The 21,678-nt window shown below is 47.0% G+C and overlaps 1 long non-coding RNA gene across 1 annotated transcript in view; it reads right to left on the minus strand.

The window, feature by feature from the left end:
* LOC134470896 (uncharacterized) overlaps positions 1 to 21,293 on the minus strand; it is a 46,933-nt gene extending 25,640 nt beyond the window's left edge. Inside the window, exons 1-2 of the long non-coding RNA XR_010040101.1 lie at positions 21,128 to 21,293; positions 9,023 to 9,128 (exon numbers count right to left, since the gene is read on the minus strand). This is a non-coding gene — a long non-coding RNA (uncharacterized LOC134470896). The remainder of the gene's footprint in view (positions 1 to 9,022; positions 9,129 to 21,127) is intronic.
* Between the last annotated feature and the right edge of the window lie 385 nt (positions 21,294 to 21,678).

Raw genomic sequence — 21,678 nt, forward strand, 5'->3', positions numbered from 1 at the left:
CCCAGGGCAGCCAGTCACACACAGCCATCCTAGGTGTCAGAGAAGGACACACTGGTGTGTGTGTGTGTTGGGGGGAGGGCTCTTTTTCACCCAACAGAACTCCTTTTCAGTTCCTCAGGGCCAGATGAATGGCAGCTGGGAAGGTCTGGCCCAGAGGTGAGTGACGGCCAAGAACCACAAACCACTTCTCCTCCCCCAGCTTTGGTGCTGTTTGCTGGGAAGCCAGAGTGTAGGGGTGGGGACCCCAAGTCATCTCCAGGACAGGCGACGCCCTGGCATCCTCAGAGTAGGGTGGGTTGAGCACACACTGTCTGTGAGTCATGAAACTTCCCTCTGCCTGGACAGCACTCCCCTTAGGCTTCACATCTAGGGCCCCACATCCAGGTGCTGGAACAAGGTGGCAGCTGGTCTATCGTGCCACTTCAGGCCACCCCCTTGGCTCTCTCCAACTGCCATTTGCTCCTGGGGCCTTGTCTTTGGAGGATGAGTTTTACACACTGCCCCCCCCCACCAAGGAAGTCACCCCAAAGCTGTAGGCAAGGGAATCCACAAAACCTGTGAGCATGCTATGCAGAGACCAGGCCATAACAGAAGAGAATAATGGCCCCCCACCCCTACACTGGTGGGCTTAATATCCAACCCAAATGCTTCTGAGTAACAGGTCAGGTTGTAGAGGAGATTCATCTGGGTTCGAATCCTGCCTATGAAGCTTACCAGTTATGTGATCTTGGACAGGTCACTAGGGCTCTCTTCCCTGTCAGATTCTTTTTTTAATTTTTCTCCAATTTATTATCTGTATTATTTCCTTTATCTCTAACTCTTTTTTTTTTTTAATCGGTACCAGGGATCAAACTCATGACCCCGCGCTTGCAAGGCAGGCACTTATGCCGCTGAGCCAAATCCCCAGCCCTTATCTCTAACTCTTAAGCATCATTTTCTTATCTGTAAAATGAGGGTAAGAGTACAAGCTCCCTCCTAGACTGATTGGGAGAATTAAAGGAGTTAATGCAGGGCCAGGGATATAGCTCAGCAGCACAGTGCCCACCTGGCAAATGCCAAGGTCCTGAGTTCGATTCTCAGCACCAAAAAAAAAAAAAAAAAAAAGGACTTAATGCCACTATAGTTACTAGCTATGAAATAAGAATAAGTTATTACCATGTAAGACTGTTGCAGGATCTGCAGGCCAGGAACAAACATGAGTGTTCAGTGCTGGTCCTCTCTTCCCAAACCTGACCACCAAGTCAGAGAGAAGCTAGGAAGCTCAGACCCTGCAGAAAGCCTGTGGAGGTAGGGAAGGGGATGGAGGGTCTTTACAAGCCTGGAGGATGGGGCTGGAGCCTCTGCTGAGTCTGGGAGGATGAGGCTGGAATCTCTCCAGGGCTCATGTTTGCAGGGAGACACCAACAGCAGCCAGGCCAGGGCTGACCCCATGACAAGCTCACTGTGTGCCTGTTTAAGAAACAGGAGTTGGTTGGTACCATGTGCAAGGCCTGATGTTGACTGACCGCCAAGTGGAGCGAAGTTGGGGGTACTGAGGCCATCAGGATGTAGTCCTGGAATTCCAAGGCCCTATCCTCCATGACTATCCCACAGCCAGTAGGGCAGCAGAGCGTCTAAGGTTGGCTTCTGCTACAGAGATCAACGGCTTGGCTTCCTGCCCCATGAAAGACATGAGGTCACACCTTGCCACTCTTGCTTTGGAAACAAGGTTGCTGTAGGTCCCCTCCTGCTGTCCACTCTAAAAGTATCACAGTTGTGTCCGGCGAGGAAGAACGGGAGACATTGTACCCTCCTGCCTCATTTGATACCCTCAGTTGTCTCACTTTGCAGATGAGGAGACTGAGGTTTGGAGAAACCAAGAGCTGGATCCAAAACAGTGAATAGCAGAGCTGAGACTGGAAGCAGCATGGGAGTCCCAAGCCCACCTGGGTACCGGCCAAGTGGCTGGACCTCAACCAGCAGAGGGCAGCAGGGCCCCCAGAGAGGAGCTTTTCCCAGGTCTGAAGGAGCGGACCATTCTATTTGGGGTTGTGTTTTTTTTTTTTTTTGTCTTTTTCCTTTTTACCAGTACCAGGGATCGAACTCACGACTGCCTGCTTGCAAGGCAGGCACTTATGCTGCTGAGCTAAATCCCCAGCCCCCAGGAGCGGACCATTCTGCTCTACACTCCTGCTCGGAGACCCCACAGACCCCAATTTTATTTTATTTTTGTAAAACAGAGTCTCACTACGTAGTTCAGGCTAGCTTTGAACTCACTATGTACCCCAGGGAGGTCTCGAACTTATAGCAATCTTCTTGCCTCAACCTGTCATGTGCTGGAATTATAGGCCTGTGCCACCAAGCCCAGCCCAAAAGTCTTTTGTCACTGTGATCAAACCCAGTGGTGCTCTACCACTGAGCTACATCCCAGTCATTTATTTATTTATTTATTTATTTATTTATTTGATTATTTTACTTTGAGAAGGTGTTTTGCTAATTTGCCCCAGCTGATCTCAAACCTGTGATCTTCCTGCCTCAGCCTTCTTACTAGCTGGGTTTACCAGTATGTGCCTCCATGCTGAGCTACTCCAGTAACATTTTACTGAACAAAAATGGAGACTCAGAGTGATGAGTGATTTAACTGTTCAGCAGTCTGGCCAAACCCAGAGTGAGACTTGTGCTATCCTAGGTTTGCAGTGGTTCTAAAGGGAGACAGACCTGGGTTTCAATCCAGACTCTGTACTCACTGAGTCACAAGATTACAATCAAATGCGCTGTCTACAAAAGGATTAAAGGAGACAGCACAGGAACCCACTCCTCCTGCCATGGGGCTGCCACACCTAAGCCCAAGTAACTCAAATACTTTGATTTTATCTAGAAGAGGGAGGCTGGAACGGGGAATCACCAGTCGTGCTGTCTCCCAACTCATCCTGGAACATGCAGCCTGGGATTCCCCGGGAAGGGAAGCGCTGTGGGGTTCTATGGGTGGGCACCAGGGGGCACAACCCACAGGGACAGAGCAATCCTGCGGGGCTGGCAGGAGGAGGAGGGAGAGCTGGAGGCTTGCCTGAGTGGGGGCTCCCACTGGCAAACAAACTGGGTCAGAGACTCCACCAGGGTCGCTGGGATAGGTCCACTGAGCCCACAACTGTTCTCTCCCTGTCTGCCTGCCAGGCGTGGCAAAGAGCACCTCCACCCTGCCACCTGTCTGAGGGCCTCCAGCTGACTCATTCTGAGCACCTTTGACCCCCTTTTACCTTTCACTTCCCCACTTCACTGCCCACAGCATCTGTCCTTTCCTTTCCTTTCCTTTTCTTTCTTTTTTGAGACAGGTTTCCCTTGCTTTCACTATGTAGTCATAGTGGCCTCACCTCAAACTCACAGCAATCCTTCTGCCTCAGCCTCCCCAGTGCTTGAATTACAGGTATGTGGCACCATGTCCGGCTGTATCTGAACTAAAAAATTAATATTAATACTGTTAGCTAAGCCCTATGAACTCAATATGTAACTCAGGCTGGCCTCAAATTCATGGCAGTCTTCCTGCCTTAGCCTCCCCGAATGCTGGGATTACAATCATGCACTATCATGCCTGACATTGAGGCAGGAGGATTAGAAGTTCAAACCTAGCCTGCACAATTTAGTGACTTTCAAGACTCTCTCTCAAAATAAAAACTAAATAAACTGGGTGTGATGGCACACACCTATAATCCCAGAATTTGGGTGGCTGAGGCAGGAAGATCACTGTGAGCCTGAAGCCAGCCTGAGATATAGCAAGACCCTGTCATAAATAAGTAAATAAATGTGTTAGAGATGCAGCTCAGTGCAAAGGTCTTGGGTTCAACCTCCACTACAGGGCCAAAAAAAAACAAGCTGATCATGATGGTACACATTTATAATCCCTGCACTCAGGAGGCTGAGGCAGGACTGCTGGGAGTTCACGACCTTTCTGGACTATAGGGTGAGTTCAAGGACAGCCTGAACTATATAGCAAGACCCTGTCTCAAACAGTAAAATAGCATTGCATTTTTTGTATTGCTTTTAGTTTTTCTATTGTTAAAGCTATCTAAAATACTAATTGCTATTTACGTAGCAGCCCTGATGATCAATAGTATATATTTTTATACAGCCTATGAAGTAAGTATCACACACACACACACACACACACACACACACACACACACACATTCTAGGTTTGCAGGCAAGGAAACATAAGTAGGAGACCAACTCCAGGTTAAGGCTCCTGGCAGAGAGCAGAGCGGAGACAGAGACTTAGACCTTCCTGCTCCTGAGCCCTGCCCAGAGCAACCCATTGTCCTCTAACTGAAATTCCATGAAACCAGAGTGCTGCTGCAGTTTTTCTTCAGGACTATCAAAGAGTCCAGGAATCTGTAAACTAGAGGACAGAGGTATTAAGAAAAAAAAAAAAAATGGCCAGGCATGGTGGTGTTCAAGGCCAGCCTGAACTATATAGCCAAAAACAAACAAACAAATAAAAAAAACCAAACCTTTTTGGACTTTCCTGTGACACTTGGTTTTAGATACTTGGATGCACTGTCGGAGATCAGTAAACTCCACTAGCCTGATGTTGTGTGTGGTTCAGATAGTGTCTCCTGTGAGCGCAGAGACAAGTCTTCTACATCAACAACACAGACAAGGGATGGCTCCTGCACACTCTGGGGTGGCCACTTTATGTCAGGGACATCTGGGTAATCACAGGACAAACCCAGAGGGCAGCAGTGCCGGCAGCCACCAGCTCTTTCCTGGAGCCTTTTGGAGTACGGCTTCTCACTTTTGGCTACTCCAGTCCTAGAAAGGAGGTCGGGTTCACCCCATGCAGGTCCTCTGCCAGCTCACTTAATCCTGTCACAACCCTGACAAGACGCGTCATCTTAGCCGGGGATTTAGCTCAATGGCATAGGGTCTGCCTGGCAAGTGCGAGGTCATGAGTTCGATCCCTGGTGTAAAAAGAAAAGAAATACTTTCAAAGATGGGTCATCTTTTTCAATTCATGTGTGCATCCATGTGTGCGTGCGTATGCTCATTGTACAAGCTGAGCACTGCTCTACATCTGAGCCAATCCCCAAGGTGGGTGCCCTTACCATGGAACCCACATCTGAACCTGGGCAGTTTATTCAGGGTTCGGAGTCCACGACCTTAACCCCTGCACCATGCTGTCCCTGCTTCCTGCCCTGCAAAGCTCTTCTCGTCCTCTCACGCCCTGCCCTCTTGATTTCTCTGCCTCTGGTGGTGAAACCCAGTGTTCCTCCATCCAGCACAGCAATGGGGCAAGGGGTGGTTAAGCAGGTACATGAAGTAAAAAAAGGAGAAAATGAACAACTTTGGAAATAACTTGACATTTATAGTAAAAGCACTTTGACTCATGTCCCAAGCCAGGGGTGGCTGTGCACACCAGTAATACCAGCACTCTGGAAGGCTGAGGCAGGGGGATTGAAAGTGCGAGCCCTGCCCTGGCATTTTAGTGACTTCCTAAAATAATGTTTCAAAACAAGGAATGGAAGGGCTCCAGTGGTGTAATCAGTTAGTACGCCATACTTACACAAAACAAAAACAGAGCTAGGGTGTTGGAAGCCTGTAATCCTAACACCTGGAAGGCTGAGGCAGGAGGATCACCAAGAGTTCAAGGCCATCCTGGGCTACATAGTGATTTCAAGACCAGCCTGGACTACATAGCAAGACCCTGATTCAAAAGTAAAAAGAAAAAAAGTCTGGGAGTGTAGCTCAGTGAAAAGGTCTTATGTTCAATCCCTAGCACCACAAAAGGAGACAAACTGATACACTCATATAATCAAGAGGACCCTAAGTGTGGTATGGTGTCCCAGATGAGATCCTGGGACAGAAGAATAACATTGGATAAAAACTAAGGTAATGTGCATGCAACAAAAATCTGCACTATTATTCACTTTACTAACACAGGGTTTTTACTTGTATCAACTATACGCGTTACAATAAGGTAGTAATAATAGGACTTTGGCTTTTTTTCAGGGAGGGATTGAGACAAGGCCTCACTATGAAGCTCAGGCTGGTCTTAAACTCACTCTGTAGCCCAGGCTGGACTTGAATTTATAGCAATCCTCCTGCCTCAGCCTCTTAGTTTCCGAGTATACAAGCTTATGCCACTATACCTGGCAGGCTGTCCTTTAAAGATAGCAATAACAGGGGTAACTTGGGTGCAGGGCTATATAGAAACTGCAATTTTTTGTAAATATAGAATAATTCTTTAAAAAGTTATTTATTGTTAGGTGTTTCAAGAGCGCACATCTGTAATCTCAGCACTCGGAGACCGCGGTGGGAGGATTGCTTCGAGTTTAAGACCAGCCTGGGCTAAATAGTGAGTTCAAGGCCAGCAGGTTTATATACTGAGACCCTGTCTCAAAAGAAAAAGTTGTTTACTTACTTATCTTTATTTATTGTTGCAGTGCTGAGGCTAGAACCCAGGACCTCACACAATACTAGGCAAATGTTCTACTACAAAGATACACTCCAGCCAAAACTGTTTTCACCGTTCATGTTGCTGTGCTGGGGTGGGCTTGGAGGCCTCTATAGGCCCTAATGTCCTCAAGGCCTGAGCCTGAGGCACCTGAGCATCCCTTTCAGAAGGCTGCAGGTGTGGGTCACCTGCAAGCACAGGTATCCTAGAAACCAGGGATGGGCTGAGAGCAGGTCCCAGGGACTGAGGGCAATGTTTCCCAGATTCCCTGCTTAGTTAAGAGGCTGCGAGCTGGGCAAAAACAGGTTCAAGTCACACCTCCCAGGGCCTCCTAGTCCTAAAGGCAAGCAGCAGCCTACAGAAACAGGGTGGACTGCTGGTGGTGTAAACAAACAGTTCTGCACGCTGGCAACCAGCAAAGAGAAATGTAAACTGCCCCTGGTGTTTTCCTCTCTCCTCTTCCCTCCTGCTTCCCTTTGCCAGGCAATTACAGGAAACCACTTCACCTCCATCACCCATCCAGTTTCAAATCAGATTTGTTCTTTTGTCCCAATGAGCTCACTTCAGAGCCCCAGGAGTACTGCCCAGGCCCCTGGCCTGACAGCCAGCCTAAGACACAGCCTCTACTCCAGGGCTCTGCACAGCAGGCAGAGCAGTCCAGGGCCCTCTCTGAGCTTCTGGCCCCTCTTTCTACCTCCAAACCTGCCTCCTCAGCAGAAGAGATTACATGGCAGGTATTAAAAGCTGTTAGAGCAGAGTGGGTGGGGAAAGGGGAGGATTTTCAGAGCCCAGATGGTACAGGCCTGGCACCTGCAGTGCACAAGACACAGCTGCCCACCCACCAGAAGGGGCCCTGATCCCCTCTGCTCACTTGGCACTGACCCCTTACCTCTAGCCAAAATTATCCCCAGTGCACTCTCACAGGGCTATAGACTGTGGCCACCTGTGCAGGGGCTGGGTGCCAAGATGGGGGCAGAGGTGAGCAAAGGATTATCAGCTAAGCCAGGTGGGATGGAGATTTTCACAGCTGAACTGAGGGTGGAACAGAGTGAGAACCAGGGGTGGGATGGGCAAGCAGCTGGGTGAATCTGCAGAGCCGCCGGGATGGAGGACGTCTGAGTATACACTCAGCTTAGGGTCCAGCATTAAGAGAAGCAAAGGTCAAGTTTGTGATTTGCCTCTCTCTGACTCCAAAGCTATTCCTAAGTCACTCTTTCCAGAAAGGGGAAAGTGCTCATGCAGCAATGGAGTATGGAGCAGGGGATCCAAGGGAAAATGGGGCCACCCTCCCTGGTGAGGAACAGGGAGATCCATGTGGCTTGTCATTTGCAGGGAGCAGCCTTCTCGTAACTGAAACCCCTTGAGTGAAATCTCTGGAAATCTCTATACTCCAGGTGTTACCTCTGGGGAGGTTAATTTAAAAAAACTTGGGCGAGGCACGGTGGCACACGACTGTAATCCCAGCGCACGAGACTGAGGTGTGAGGATCACTGCAAGTTCAAGGCCAGCTTGAACTACACAGTAAAACATACACCAAAAAGCAAGAAGGTGCTTGGCCCTGTGAGGGCTCCCTCTCCATAAGGATCAGAACTTCCGTTGAATAAAGTGGTCACATCCCTACTATGGAGAACCTCACGGCAAAGCAGAGTTGGAAGCTGAGCCTGCTAGTGCTCCGTAATCCCAGCACTCAAAAGGCTGAGGCAGGTGAGTTCAAGGTCAGCAAACACTACATAGTAAGACTCTGTTTCGAAAGGAAAAACCCACGAGGGCGTGCGTGTGTACATGCACTCATGCGTGCGCGCGGGCAGACACACACACACACACACACACACACACACACACACCCCAAAACTTGAGATGTGCTATTTAAAGTTTTCTTCACAACGGGCGCCCGGGAGGGGGTGCTCTCTTATCTTACCCATCACCTGAGCGCCTGAAGAACTGAAGGAGTGGTCCCGTGGGCTAAAAGAGGCCACACCTTCCTGCTCTTTGCAAACCTAGTTCTGGTTGTGTCTGTGTGTGACTCCCACCCTAGGCTCCTCAGCCATGTCGCGTGGACAGGTCTTGTCCCCCAGCCAGCAGCAGTGCCTGGCTCCTTCCTCTTTTCGGCCCCTGTGCTGGCGACTAGGGAGCTCTCTTCCTCACCTGGCCCCTGCACAGACATCCGTTTTCTTCTTTCTTAGATTTTTCTGTTACTTTGTTTTTAGTTCCCACTTAGTGGCAGTATCTGTTAACAGTACATAATAATTACATTCATCTTAGGGAATTGGTACATATCCATATTGAATCTCAATCATTTCCGCTTCCTCTTCCTCTCCCCTCCCCCCAGTCTCCTCTCACCATCCTTCAAGTTCCCCTTCCTGTGGGAGGCCCACAACTCCTTTAGCATTTGTTAGTCACATGTCATTTAACACACAGGCTTTCTGTTTAACAGAACAGAAACCACCTCCATTACATGTGTGTGTGTATGTATGTAAAGAAACAGGGTCTTGGCCTGGGGCTGTAGCTCAGTTGCAGAGCACTTGCCTAGCATGTACAAGGCCCTGGGTTCCATCCCCAGTATCACAGACACACAAAAAGAGTGTGGTGGCACACCTGTAATCCCAGCACTCATGAGGCAGAGGCAGGAAGACTGCTGCAAGTTTGAGGCCAGCCTGGGCTGTAGTGGGTTCAAATGTAGCCAGAACTATATTGCAAGATCCTGTATCAAAAAGACAAAGGGGAGAGAGAGATAAAAATAGGTTGGACTCCTGGGCTCAAAGATCCTCTTTCCTCAGCCCCCTAGCAGCTGGGGTCATAGGCATTTGCCACTGTATATGCTTCACCTGTATTTTAAAATAACCTTCTGGGGAGTTTGGCGTGCAGCCCGGGGAACCTGGGACCAAAAGTTCCCATTCAAGTCATGTGACCCTGGGCAAGAGCTTTGATAACCTCAGCATTCCCCTCATTGCTGAAGTGCTGAAATGATCACATTTTCCTCAAACAGAGCCCAGGATTCAGTGGAAAGGGTCTGGAACTGATTGGGCAGTCACTGAAAGGGTATAATTCTTATGGGGTGAATGCCTGTAATCACAGTACTCAGGAGGCTGAGGCAGGAAGATCATGAGTTCAAGACCAGCCTGAACTACATAGTAAAACCCGTCACAAAAGAATCAATAATAGTAATAATCCATCAACCCCTGAAAGCTACAGGAAAGGACAACTTGAGTGACAACTCAAGTTGGAATACCACTCTTTCCTGGGCCCCACTGGGCCTTGTCCTATTCTTTCAGAGTCCCTATGGAGCTCTCTGGAGCCTGGAACATGGCTCTCCAACACTGGCCTTAGAGGTTCTAGTCATCTGCTTGGGAGCTGTTCAGGCCACCAACTCAGCACAGGTACAGGGCAGTGAAAGTGCCAAGGAGCGACAGTCTCTGGAAGCAGCTTGCAGCTGGCAGCTGGCAGATGAATGAAAACTTTGAGGCCTGTTCTGCACCGTCCCTCAGAGGTCCCAGGGCAGCTGGAGTAGCTCACTTGATCCTGTACTCTCTATGGGCCTTTTTCCTTCCTTACCACAGCCCTTTTACTTCTCCACATTCCTGTTAGTGTCTCCTAGGACCCATCCCAAGCAAGATACAGATGGCCCCTGACTTAGAATGCTTTTGCTAAGTAAAGATTGTTTGGCTTACAATGGTATGAAAGTGATATTCATTCAGCAGAATTTGTACTTTGATTGATGGCTGGCTAGCTGGATTTTGGTCCTGCAAGTTGAACCCATGGCCTTTGCATCGAGCTACATCCCCAATCCTTTTTAAACTTCATTTTATGAGACACAATCTTCTTGCTAGTCATTAAGTTGCCCAGGTTGAGCTTGAATTTGTGATCTAGTACTCCTGCCTCAGCCTCCCAGGTTAGTGGGGTTACAGAGGTACATCATCACGCCTTAATTTGTACTTTGAAGTTTGAAGTTTGCTCTTTTTCTGAGCTAGCAATGTGCCACATGAAAATCTCTTGTGATGCAGGGATGGTGGCACATGTCAGTAAGTCCTGAGCTCCGTGGGCAGAGACAGAAGGATCGCCATGAGTTTAAATCTAGGAAAATCCTGTCTCAAAAAAAAATCTCTTGTGATGCTGCGCCACCGTGAGTCATAGCACCAGACCTGTCCCTCAATCATGAGAGTGATACTTAACAGTAGACTATGCTCGATAAAAACGAAAAAGACAAAAAAAAAATATTTAAAAAAAATGGGTTAGGATTTAGCTTATCGGCATAAGGGCCTGCCTTGCAAGTGTGCGATCGTGAGTTCGATCCCTGGTACTAATAAAAACGAAAAAGACAAAAAAATATATATATATAAAAGAAAAAAAACAGTAGACCATGCTGCCCAACTGTGATATTTAGTTAGGTATATTAAATGCATTTTCAATCCATAATATTTTCAACTTACAATGGTTTCATTGGGATGCAATTCATCATAAATTGAGGAGTATCTATACAGTACTTGCATCCTTGTCTCGAGATTGTTTCTGGACTTGCTTATTTGTTTGTTTGTTTATATGTTTGTAACAGGGTTTCAGCAGTCCCAGGCTGAACCTCAAATTTGCAGTTATCCATGCTCAGCCTCTGGAGTGTTATAAAGATTGCAGGTATGGGCTATGGCTTCAGGATTACTTTTGGGTAAATTCAAAGATAAATTCATTTAAACCAAGATTGGTGACACATGTAATCTCAGTACTCTGGGAAGCTGAGGCAGGTAGATCACAAATTCGAGCCCAGCCTGAAATAAGTCACTAGACTTAGCAAGACCTTGTCTCAAAAAACAGTGAAGGGGCTGGAGATATAGTTCAGTGCTGAAGGTCCTGGATTTAATCCTCAGTACTGGGAGTGGGGGGAAAGAGACACTTGCCTGCATTAAGGCCAAGGTTTGCTGTATTTGTCTTTTTTTTTCTTTTCTCTCTTTTTTTTTTTTTTTTTTGAGACACAGTCTTGCTATGTCACCTAGATTGGCCTCAAACTCACAACAATCTTCCTGCCTCAGTCTCCTGAGTGCTGGGATTACAGGCGTGTAACACCACGTCTGGTTGTGTTTGTCTTTCTTTTATTTATTTATTTATTTTTTTGTCTTTTTTCATTTTTATTGGTACCGGGGATCGAACTCACGACCGCCTGCTTGCAAGGCAGGTGCTTTTGCCGCTGAGCTAAATCCCCAGCCCCCGTGTTTGTCTTTCTATCTCCAGAACCTGATACACACTATCTGGGACATAGGAGGGTATGTTGATGAATGAAGAAAGCTGTGGAGGTTCTGTATTCCTCCACTGAGTCATCCTCTGCAGAGGAATCTAACCACGTTTGGAACCTTTAGTTAATAGGAATTAATGGTGATTTAGTCAGCGTTCATGGTTACAAGTGACAGAAACAGACTCTAGTTAACCAAAGAAGCTTTCATGTGTGCATGTGCGCAAGAACAAGTGTGTGGGTGTTGGGGGTAGAGGTGGCTTCCAGAATTGCTTGAGGCTGAAGAGCACCAGGTTTGGGGCAAGCAGGAAGCCAGAGGGCTTGGTGGCCCCATTCCTAGTGGCTTAACGTGTACAGGCTGATTGCTAGGGAAGCAGGACCTTGATCTTTCTCACCTATTCCAGAGTCAGCATCTTGAAAGAGAACCCTGACTAGGCCAATCCAAAGTCACATGGCAAGGCACAGGGCAAAGCAAGGAGGTGCCCATACCTTCAGCTTCCACAGAGAGGAAGTGACCGTACCCACCTCGGGGACCACAAGAAAGCACCTTTCCAGGAGAGGGGTAGGGTATCAGAACCACCTCACTAAATGGGGTGGGATGGGACCTCCAAGAAATGCAAATGTTCCCTGCTCTTTCTTGATCTCTGGATCACAGGGCAAAGTTTAGACTGAGTTACCACCTTCTGCATTCCGCGTCCTCCAACCTCTATGCGCTCCCTGCCCGACTTGAACTGCTCTTCCCTTTTCTCTGCCACTGGTGCGCTCCAGTCTCTGACCTTCAGCCCTGGCCATTGCCACCTCCCCCCGAGGTGTCCAGCTCCAGAACTCCTGCCAGGTGCCCAGTGCAGACCAATGCTGCTCTCTGCACCTCTTGCACTGAGCATAGGATACACCTTCTCCGGAGCCCCTGTGAGAGCCCGTGACCAACCTGTTTCCATTCTAGGCTCCAAACTCAGCACCAGCTCTTTCTCCCCAGGCTTTCTTTCCTCTCTACTCCAACTCCACCCCTACTGGCAGAGCCTTCCTGGCAACTACTCAGTGTGCTTTGTGCCCACCCTTCTATCATTTCATTCCCATTTGAGTCTACGCTCACATGCAAATACTTAATGTGCCGGCCATGTCCTCCTCCAATCACTGCTTCTGCAAGTTCCTCCTCTTTCCTGGCAAACTCTCTAATCGCTCCCTGGGCCCTCTGGCTACTACCCAGTGGCCTACTTTCATGTTACCCTTCATGAGCAGTCAGTGACTGAGGAAATGACTGTTCTCGAGGCTTGATTCCAGACACGGTGGAGAAATGAGCACATGACAGACTCCAGCTTCAGGAGCTGACTCCACTGGAATGAGAACAACATACACTTACACAAGATCTGAAAACACAAGAGAGCATGCAGGGAGTGCCAAACTGGGTAGACGGGTCTGCCATGCTGCAGGAACTCAGGGGGGCTGTAAGGAAGGTGTGGTATGGGGACCCCTCAGTTCATGAACTTCATTCTTTCCAGAATTCCGGTCTTTCCAACTGAGTTGGACCAGAACCGAATCAAATTCAACAGTGAGGTTCAATGTTGGGGAAATTTGATTCAGTTCTCATTCAGTTCTGTTGGCAACCAGAACGGTGGAGAGAATTGAGTTTGTGAACTGAAATACCACTGTGCTGGAGTTTGGAGGCAGAGCACATAAGGAGGACAGAGCCTGGAAAAGGAGACTTCCTGTCTAAAATATAGAGAGTGGGAGGTCTCTTCCAGAAGTCCAGGTATCCAGGGTATTTGGCCACGTAATGAAATTCAAACCCACACTTTGTGTGCGGATGGTAAGGGAGATTGAACCAGAGGCCTTCACACCAAGCCACATCCTCAGTCCTTTTCATTTTTTAATTTTGAAACAAAGTCTTCTTAATTTGCTAAGCTGCCCAGTCGGGGGTCAAACTTGTGATTCTCTTGCCTCAGCCTCCCAGTGTGCTAAGATTGCAGGCATGCACCACCAGATTTGGCTCAGAGATGATATCGAGTTGTTAGAATAAATGAGAATCTCAGGGGAGAAAAGAGCTGAGGACCAGGAACTAGAATTTGCAGAAAGCAGAGGCTGAGTCAGGAAGAAGCAAAACTCCTGTTTATGGGTCAGCAGGGGCCTGTTTCAGACTGTAAGCTCTCCTTCCTGTGTGGGGACCCTGTGGGCAGGCCCTGCATTTACCTAAATCCACACTGACCTCTGGAACAACCCCAGCTTCCTGTGATCCTCCCACTGCTTCTCAATGCCACCACTCCTTCCACTTTTGTGGGCTGAAGAATGTGGAGAGAAAACCAGAGGTTAAGAATGTTGAGGAGCTGGGGATATAGCTCAGCAACACAGTGCCTGCCTGGCAAACATGAGGTTGTAAGTTTGATTCCTGGCACCAAACAACAACAAAAAGAATCAAAAAAAGAATGGGAAGAACACAGCTTCTCAAGGAGAGAAAGGAATTACCTCCTGTATGCCTGTCTCAGTGTGGTGTGCTGCTGTAACAAAATACCTGCTAGGCATGATGGCACACAACCTATAAGCCCAGCACTTGGGAGGCTGAGGCAGGTGGAGCACCAAGAGTTCAAGGCCAGCCTTCACTATAAAGCAAGATCCTATCTCAAAGAAAAAAAAAAGGCAAAACAAAAACCCGAGACTGAGTATTTAAAAAGACACTTATTATCTTACAGTCTAGAGGCTTAGAATCTAAGATCAAGGTGGCAGCATCTGGCAAGGGCCTTCCTGCTCCACCCTTGCATGTCAAAAGAATAAAAGAAAGTGAACTTTTCCTGGCAAGTGCTTTTTATAATGACATTGATCTATCCATGAAGACTTTGCCCTCAACCCTCTCCATTAGGCTGCACTTCTCAGCATTGTTGCCTTGGTGATTAAGTTTCCAGCATATGAATTTGGGGAGGACACATTTGGGCCATAGCTGTTATGGACTAGAAACTGGTGGTCAACTTAACGCCAGCTGAATTAAATCACCATGGTGCTGAGTGTAGATGTTGCCCCTGAGGAAAGTTGCCAGCATAAATAGAGATGTGGAGAAGGAGGAGAGAGGTGTTGAGGCATTGGGGTGTGTGGGTTCTCCTATGTGTTGCTGTTTGAGCCGTTGGTTCTCCTGGAGAAGCTCTGGTCCTCACATCGAGCATTGCTTCCTGGCTCCTGAGAGGAAGATGTGTGTCGCTTGGTCTCCAGGATGAACTCATCACGCTGGCTTCTTGGCATGTACTCTACTGTGCTTGTCATTGGAGGAGCTCGGGGTGTCCGTGTTGCTGAGGATGGCTGTGGTGCTTTTCAGGACAGCCCTGGTCCTTGTTTTGAGCGTAACTTCTCAGCTCCAGTGTAGAATCCTCAGCCTACCAGCACAGCTCCTTCACCCTGCTGGCAAAGACTTTCTAGCTTTCACGGCTGACCTTTGGGCCTCGCCAGCACGGATCCAAAAGAGAGACTGGCGTGAGTCCTTCTTGTGGGCTCTGGACCTCCAGTTGGACTCATGGGAGGCATTGTCATGAGCTCTGGGTCTTCATCTAGACTCATGTGGGACATTGCTGTAGGATTCAAGCCCTTGGCTAAATATCCTATATCTTTAGTGTTGTGGATAGATTACCTGCTCTTTCTTGTATTAACTCTGGGTGACCATAATAAATAATATGATAAATTCCATATCCTGATTCTAATTTTTCTCCTCACAACCCCTGACTACAACAATAGCACTTCCAAAGAACATTCCAGAAATTTACAAGAGCAATAATCTCTGGCCAGGTATGGTGGCACACACTTGAAATTCCAGCACTTGGGAGGCTGAGGCAAGAGAATCACTGTGAGTTTGAGATCAGCCTGGGCTGCATAATGAGACACTATCTCAAAAATAAACAAACAAGTAATCTCTCTCAATCTACAATGTCCATATCTTCAAAATGATCTTTCTGTACTAGCCTTGCAACTCCTCCGTAGGTTCATCAGTAGATCTGTCCCCTCTCAGCTGACATTAATTTTGGGGCCACTGTGCTTTCTTGGCTGCTCCAGTCCTGAACACCTCCAGCTCTAACCTGCATCCCTTAGTTCCTCCCTCTCCCTTTGCTGACACCTTCTTGCCTGCCACACATACTCTTTCCTGTCTTCCTTCTGTTCTGCTCATCACAGCCAAACCCCTAAAGAAAGGTATGTACTTGCTGTCTCCTGTTCCCACTCCTTCTTGTCTCATTGCATTTGACCACCCCACCCTACTTCAAAGCCAAGGTCACCAAGGTATTGTAATGATTCCATCCATTGGTCTTCTGGTACCCCTTGACCCTTCCCTCATCACCCTATGTCCACGCAGTTTTCGTTCTTTTTCTTTGTTGTTGTCTGCTTTGAGACAGGGTTTTGCCGTGCAGTTCAGGCTGAACTTGAACTTACGCTGTAGCCCAGGCTACCCTCAAACTCACAGTGATCCTCCTGCCTCAGCCTCCTGAGTGCTGGGATTATAAGTGTGTGCTACCATGCCTGTCTCCAGCTTTCCTTCTTCATCTCTCCTGCCTCTCTAATCTTTGCTTCTCATTCTGGTGGCCACTTTTCCCATTCATTAATTCCTCAAGTGGCAATTGGGTACCTACAGAAAGCTGGGCCTAGTTCTCTCTGAAACCTCATCCTGGGATTCTGGGCTCTTTCCTCCATGCTGTCCACAAACCATCACGTTCTGCCTCAGGCCTCATCTGCTGCTGCTATTGATTTCCAGACTGCCAAGGCTGGTGCAGACTGCCCCTCCATTCCAGTTCCTACGAGGCCAGCAAGTGTTTTATTCACCCAGACTCAGTGTATACAGATGTGGACTCAGCCTTTTGGACAGACACAGCATTATGGCTTGTGTCTAGGTGTTTCCCACAAAGCCTCTTGCAGTCATAGGTGGGGCTTTGCAGGGGTGGCTGGATCTACAGTGTATGATGCCGGGATCGAGGGTGTGTGGTTACTAAATCAGTCCACTGATTGGTTTGGCATAATTCTGGAAAGGATTAAAGGTGTCCCAACCTGGGTATGAGTATAAATATAAAGGATAGAAGGAAGATTACTGTGGTTACGTGCTACTTGTTGCCTTCTGTCTATCATTGACTATTTCTCCTGTGCCATACCACCCTGCCTTGGAGCCAACCAACTATGAACTGAAACTTGTACAACCTTTTGTACTTTACTTTGGGTGTCAGGAACTTTGTTTCATCCACAAGAAAATGAACTAAGAGGCACAGCCATAACCCTCCTTCTTCCTCACATCCTAAGTATCCAGCGCATAACCAAATCCTGCTGCATCCTCCTCCTTTACTTACCTCCTCCCTTTCTCAGAAGAAGACTTACTCTATTGCTCAGGTTGGCCCTGGAGTCCTGGCCCAAGTGGTTCTCCTGCCTCAGCCTTCCAAATAGCTGGCACTAGCAGTGACTCAAACACCGCTCTCTTCATTCTTTTTGTCCTTCCAGCTGCCTGAGGCCCTGTCCTTACTGTCTTTCACTGGGATGAACAGAATATCTGACTTTCTCAACAGCATGTTGATTTATTTTCAGTCTTGGTGACTACAAACAGGGCTTTCAAACTACACTACATCCTCAGTTCCCCTACTCTTTTTTTTTTAAACAATGGCAAAGTTTATTTGAAAAAGTAAAGATGAACGTAGAGAAAATGGCTCTGCAGAGGAAGCTTGGGCTGAGTACAAGAGGAGAAACCAAGATAAATTATACCCTGAAGGAAGCAGGAAAGTCATGAGAGTCCCTGGCTCTGTTTTTACTTTGAGACAGCTATGTTGGTAGATTGCTACATTTCCCAGGCTGGGCTCAAATTTTTGATCTTCCTGCCTCAACCTGCAGGATGATGGGATTATAAGTGTGCACCACCATGCCTGGCTAGTACTCTGCTTTTGAATAAGTTCTTTCTGGAACGCACACAACCTCATCATTCCTCTGTGTCTAGGCTCACCATGAGTTGTCCTGCATAGGTGCCACACCACTAACTTAATTTACTGTGAGCCTCGTGTGACCCAGCCAGGTGATGCTGTGGTTCTTGCCACTCTCACTTGACTTCAGTGTTCCTGTTCCACAGCTTTCTGAACACGCCTGTCCTTCCCTGTGGAGGGTCTTAAGCTCTGCCCTCTCCCCGGACTGTTCCTTTTTGTTATACAGTTTCACCTCCAGCGTCATCTCAGAGAAGCTGTCCCTCTTTTCCTCACGGAATCATCCATACATACATCATTTGCTGAATAAACGGAGGCAAGTTCTGTTTCATAAATTTGCTTGTTGACAGCGCTACACTGCAGGATCTGTTCTAGTATGGGGACTCTTCCCTCACGTAGACCCCACAACTACCTCGGAAGAGGGACTCTTACCTCCATCTTGTGAGGAGACCAAAACGCTGAGAATGTCATAAGCTCAGCATGGCAACATGTTCACTGTGGAGTACAGTTGGGCAGAAGCCACAGTGCATCCCCATTGTCCCCACTGGGCTACCACACCGTGTTGGTGTCTCTCAGAGCAGGGATTTCTCTGTTGGGTACACAGTGTTCCCAGTGTCCCCTGCAGTACCTGCTGCATGGACCCTCAAGAAATCTGTGTTGCTTGAAGACGGAATACCTATCATCTGTGAGATAAAGCCCCAGCCACTTGCTGAAAATGGTGAGAGCAGGCTTTCAGGGTAGGCTCCTCTCTGTCCTCAGGCTCAGCTCTTGTCTGTGGACTGGTTTCCTGCTGCAGGGACAAAAAATGCCTTCCCTCATTGTCTTTAGGGCAACTAGATTTTTTTTGTTGTTGTTGTTTTTGGAGACATGATCCCAATATGCCATTTAGGATGGTCTTGAGCTCACTTTGTAGCTCAGGCTGGTCTCACACTTGCAACACAACAATCCTGCTGCCTCAGCCTCCCAAGTGCTGGGATTACAGGCATGAGCCACTACACCTGACTCAGCCAGAAATTTTTAAGTCACCCCAAGCATTCTTCCTCCAGTAAGCCTTCCCTGATGGGACACCCCTTCCCTACAGCAGAACTAGCCCTTTCCTCTCCTGCATAGACGGTGTGTGTGTGTATACACGCACGCATGCCTGTGTCCTGTGTAGACCTGATGTACATCATGTCACATAGTCTTGGTTTTCACTTGATGTGTGCATCCCATTATTATTAGTCACTTGTTGTTGTCACCGGGTATTGAACCCAGGACCTTGCATTTGCCAGGCAAGTACTTGTGCCCCTAGACCTAGTCACTTTTTCAAGGCTAATTTTGTTCACTACCTGAGTTGTCTCCTGATAACATAGCCTCCTGTCACTCCTATTGCAACCTTGGTGCCAAACACAGTGCTCTACTCTTTCTGGGGAAGGGATGAGTGAACCAAGTTCTGATCTGACAGTGAGAAGATGCCATTAATTTGAAGAACAGCAGAAAGTGCATAGGACCAGCTTTCAGAAGACATGGTTTATTGGTTGCAATTTCTTTACCAAGTTAACCACATGACCTTGACCAAGATGCTTAATGTCTTTGGGGCTCAGATGGCCGATTTTATACTAAGCAGGCAGGATTAAATGACCTTCAGTCTCCATGTCAGCTCTAAGAGTCTCTGATCCAGAGCTAATAACCTCTTAATAGATGAGGATCCAGGAGACACTGTTTGGAAGGAGTTAGTGCAGCAGACATCAATTGGCATGTATTCTGTGGCTCATGATAATGATCATTAGGAACCAAATCAAATAGGAGACAGTGGCTGGCAGGTTTAATTGAGGTAGTGGGGAACCAAGAAAAGGCAGTAGAAAAAGAAGAAATTAAAAAAAAAAAAAGAAAAAAGAATCTGGGCATGGTGGCACTTAGGAGGCTGGGACAAGAGGATCTCCTCAAGTTTGTGGGCAACCTGGACTACATAATGAGCTCAAGGCTAGTCTGAACTACATGGCAAGACCTTGTCTCAGAAAAAAAAAGCATTAGGCATGCTGTCTGCTACCAGTAGCTTACAAATTAGATGCCTATTGAGTGAGGAACAATTTGAGAACTTATCTATAGTATAGAAAGAAATATGGTCTCAGGCCGGGGATATAGCCCAGCAGTGTAAGCGCCTGCCTGGCAAGTACAATGTTCTCAGTTTGATTCTCGGTGTTGAGAAAAAAAAAGTCTTGCCCTTCCATGAGGAATGACATGGATTCAGATAAAAGAAGCCATTGCAGATTCTATATTTTCCAGCAAGTTGGAATTATGAATTCTATTTGCTCACTTTTCTGAGTTTGTTGACAATAAAGACACATAAAATACATGAAATACTACTGGAAAGCCAGTCGTGGTAATGCATGCCTGTAACCCCAGCACTTGGGAGGCTGAGGCAGGAGGATCACTGTGAGCTCAAGGCCAGCCTGCACTACACAATTAATTCAAGGCCAGCCTGAACTGCATCATGAGACGCTGTCTCAAAGACACAAAAACAATATCAAAAAACAACAGAAATACTACCTGAGTAATAAATACTAAAATGAAACTGAGGATGATAAAATTTATTATAGAAAATACCAATACTGATCCAAAACATAAATCCTCAAACCTTCTCCCATAGAAACATGTGCATTAGAAACATAGTTAAATCTTGCAATCAGTTCCAAAAATAAAGAAATAAGGCATAGAAGTAGGACTCCCACATTTGTTATAGTACCAGTAAAATTGTGCAGGAAGAGAGTTAACTAAGGATACAAAATTCACCAATAAGATAATTAGATCAATAGCAGAAGCAGCTCTAGTAATCATGGCCAAATCAAAATATGAACTCCAAGCTGTGGTAAATCAAGTATAATCGCAAAAAAAACAAAAAACAAAACAAAAAAAAAACATGGAAATTTCACTTTCAGCGTAGTCAGCACTGTCCTGCAGTTAGTCAGAGAGTGGGAAAATAGTTTTTGACAGAAAGAAGGGGAAAACTTGATACAGTTCATAGCTCAAATATTTAGCAAGCATTTTGGGGAAAAAAGATGCTCACTTAAAAAAATTACTCACATAATGAATAGTATGATTAAAGAGACACTCGGGGAAAAATTGAGATGTTAAGTTTATCCTACCACACCAAAAACCGTACTCCTGTGTGGACACTGAAGATGCTATCTGGAAATTGGAGACAGCAGAGAGAAATGGAACAGAAAGACTAGATCATGAAATAAGCTGGACCTTTGTGGGTGGTGGTGCGCAACTATAATCCCAGCATATGGGAGGCTGAGGCAAGAGGGTCCTTATGAGTTCAAGGCCAGCCTGGATCTTTTTACTACAAAGAGCAAAAACCAAGTGCAGTGGTGAACACCTGCAATCCCAGTACTCTGTGAAGCTGAGGTGGGAGCATCTCAAGTTCAAGCCAAGCCAGAACAGCTCAGCAATCAGCAATTTAGTGAGAACTTGTCATAGAATTTTCAAAATTCAAAATTCAGAGAGAAGAACTGGGGATGTAGCTCACTGCAAAGGCCTGAGTTTAATATACCAACAGGGTCGTGGGACGGGGGAATCAACACTCACGTTCTAGCTTGGATTTGCAGCAGTAGGGACTTTCATTGCTTTCACCTCTGTTCCAGTCATACATCAGTTTCCTGGGAGTGATTCCTATTTTATCAGCCTTAGGCACAAAGATATATGTGCCTCTCTTACTCTATCAAAATCAAACTCTGCTAGGATGCAAAGCCCCTCTAGCCTTCACACTCCTGCTTCCTTCAAAATCATCATTGTATTGTTTTATTCATCCAGTCCACACATGTGCCTGGTGAGTACCAGCACTGCCTGGCACTGCTATAAGCACTGAGCATGCTCAAATGAACAAAATGAGTAAAACTTCCTGCCCCCGGGGCTTACATCCAAGGGCAATTCTGTGTCCAATTCTTACTGTCTACATTATGTTTCCATGATTCATTGTAAAGAGGACTATTCTCTAAGTGTGTCACATCTTCACAGTGTCTTTTGCCGGATGTGAAGTCTTCAAGGGTAAAAAGCAAGGGTTCTAATTTCTTAAACCTTCTTTTTCCACTCAATAACTTAATTTAGTACTGAGCATAAGGTCCTCAGGAAGTACTCAA

This window comes from Cavia porcellus, unplaced genomic scaffold (genome assembly GCF_034190915.1).
Source record: "Cavia porcellus strain 051 isolate PalLab524CR breed Dunkin Hartley unplaced genomic scaffold, mCavPor4.1 scaffold_17, whole genome shotgun sequence".
In the NCBI taxonomy this organism is placed as follows: domain Eukaryota; kingdom Metazoa; phylum Chordata; class Mammalia; order Rodentia; family Caviidae; genus Cavia; species Cavia porcellus.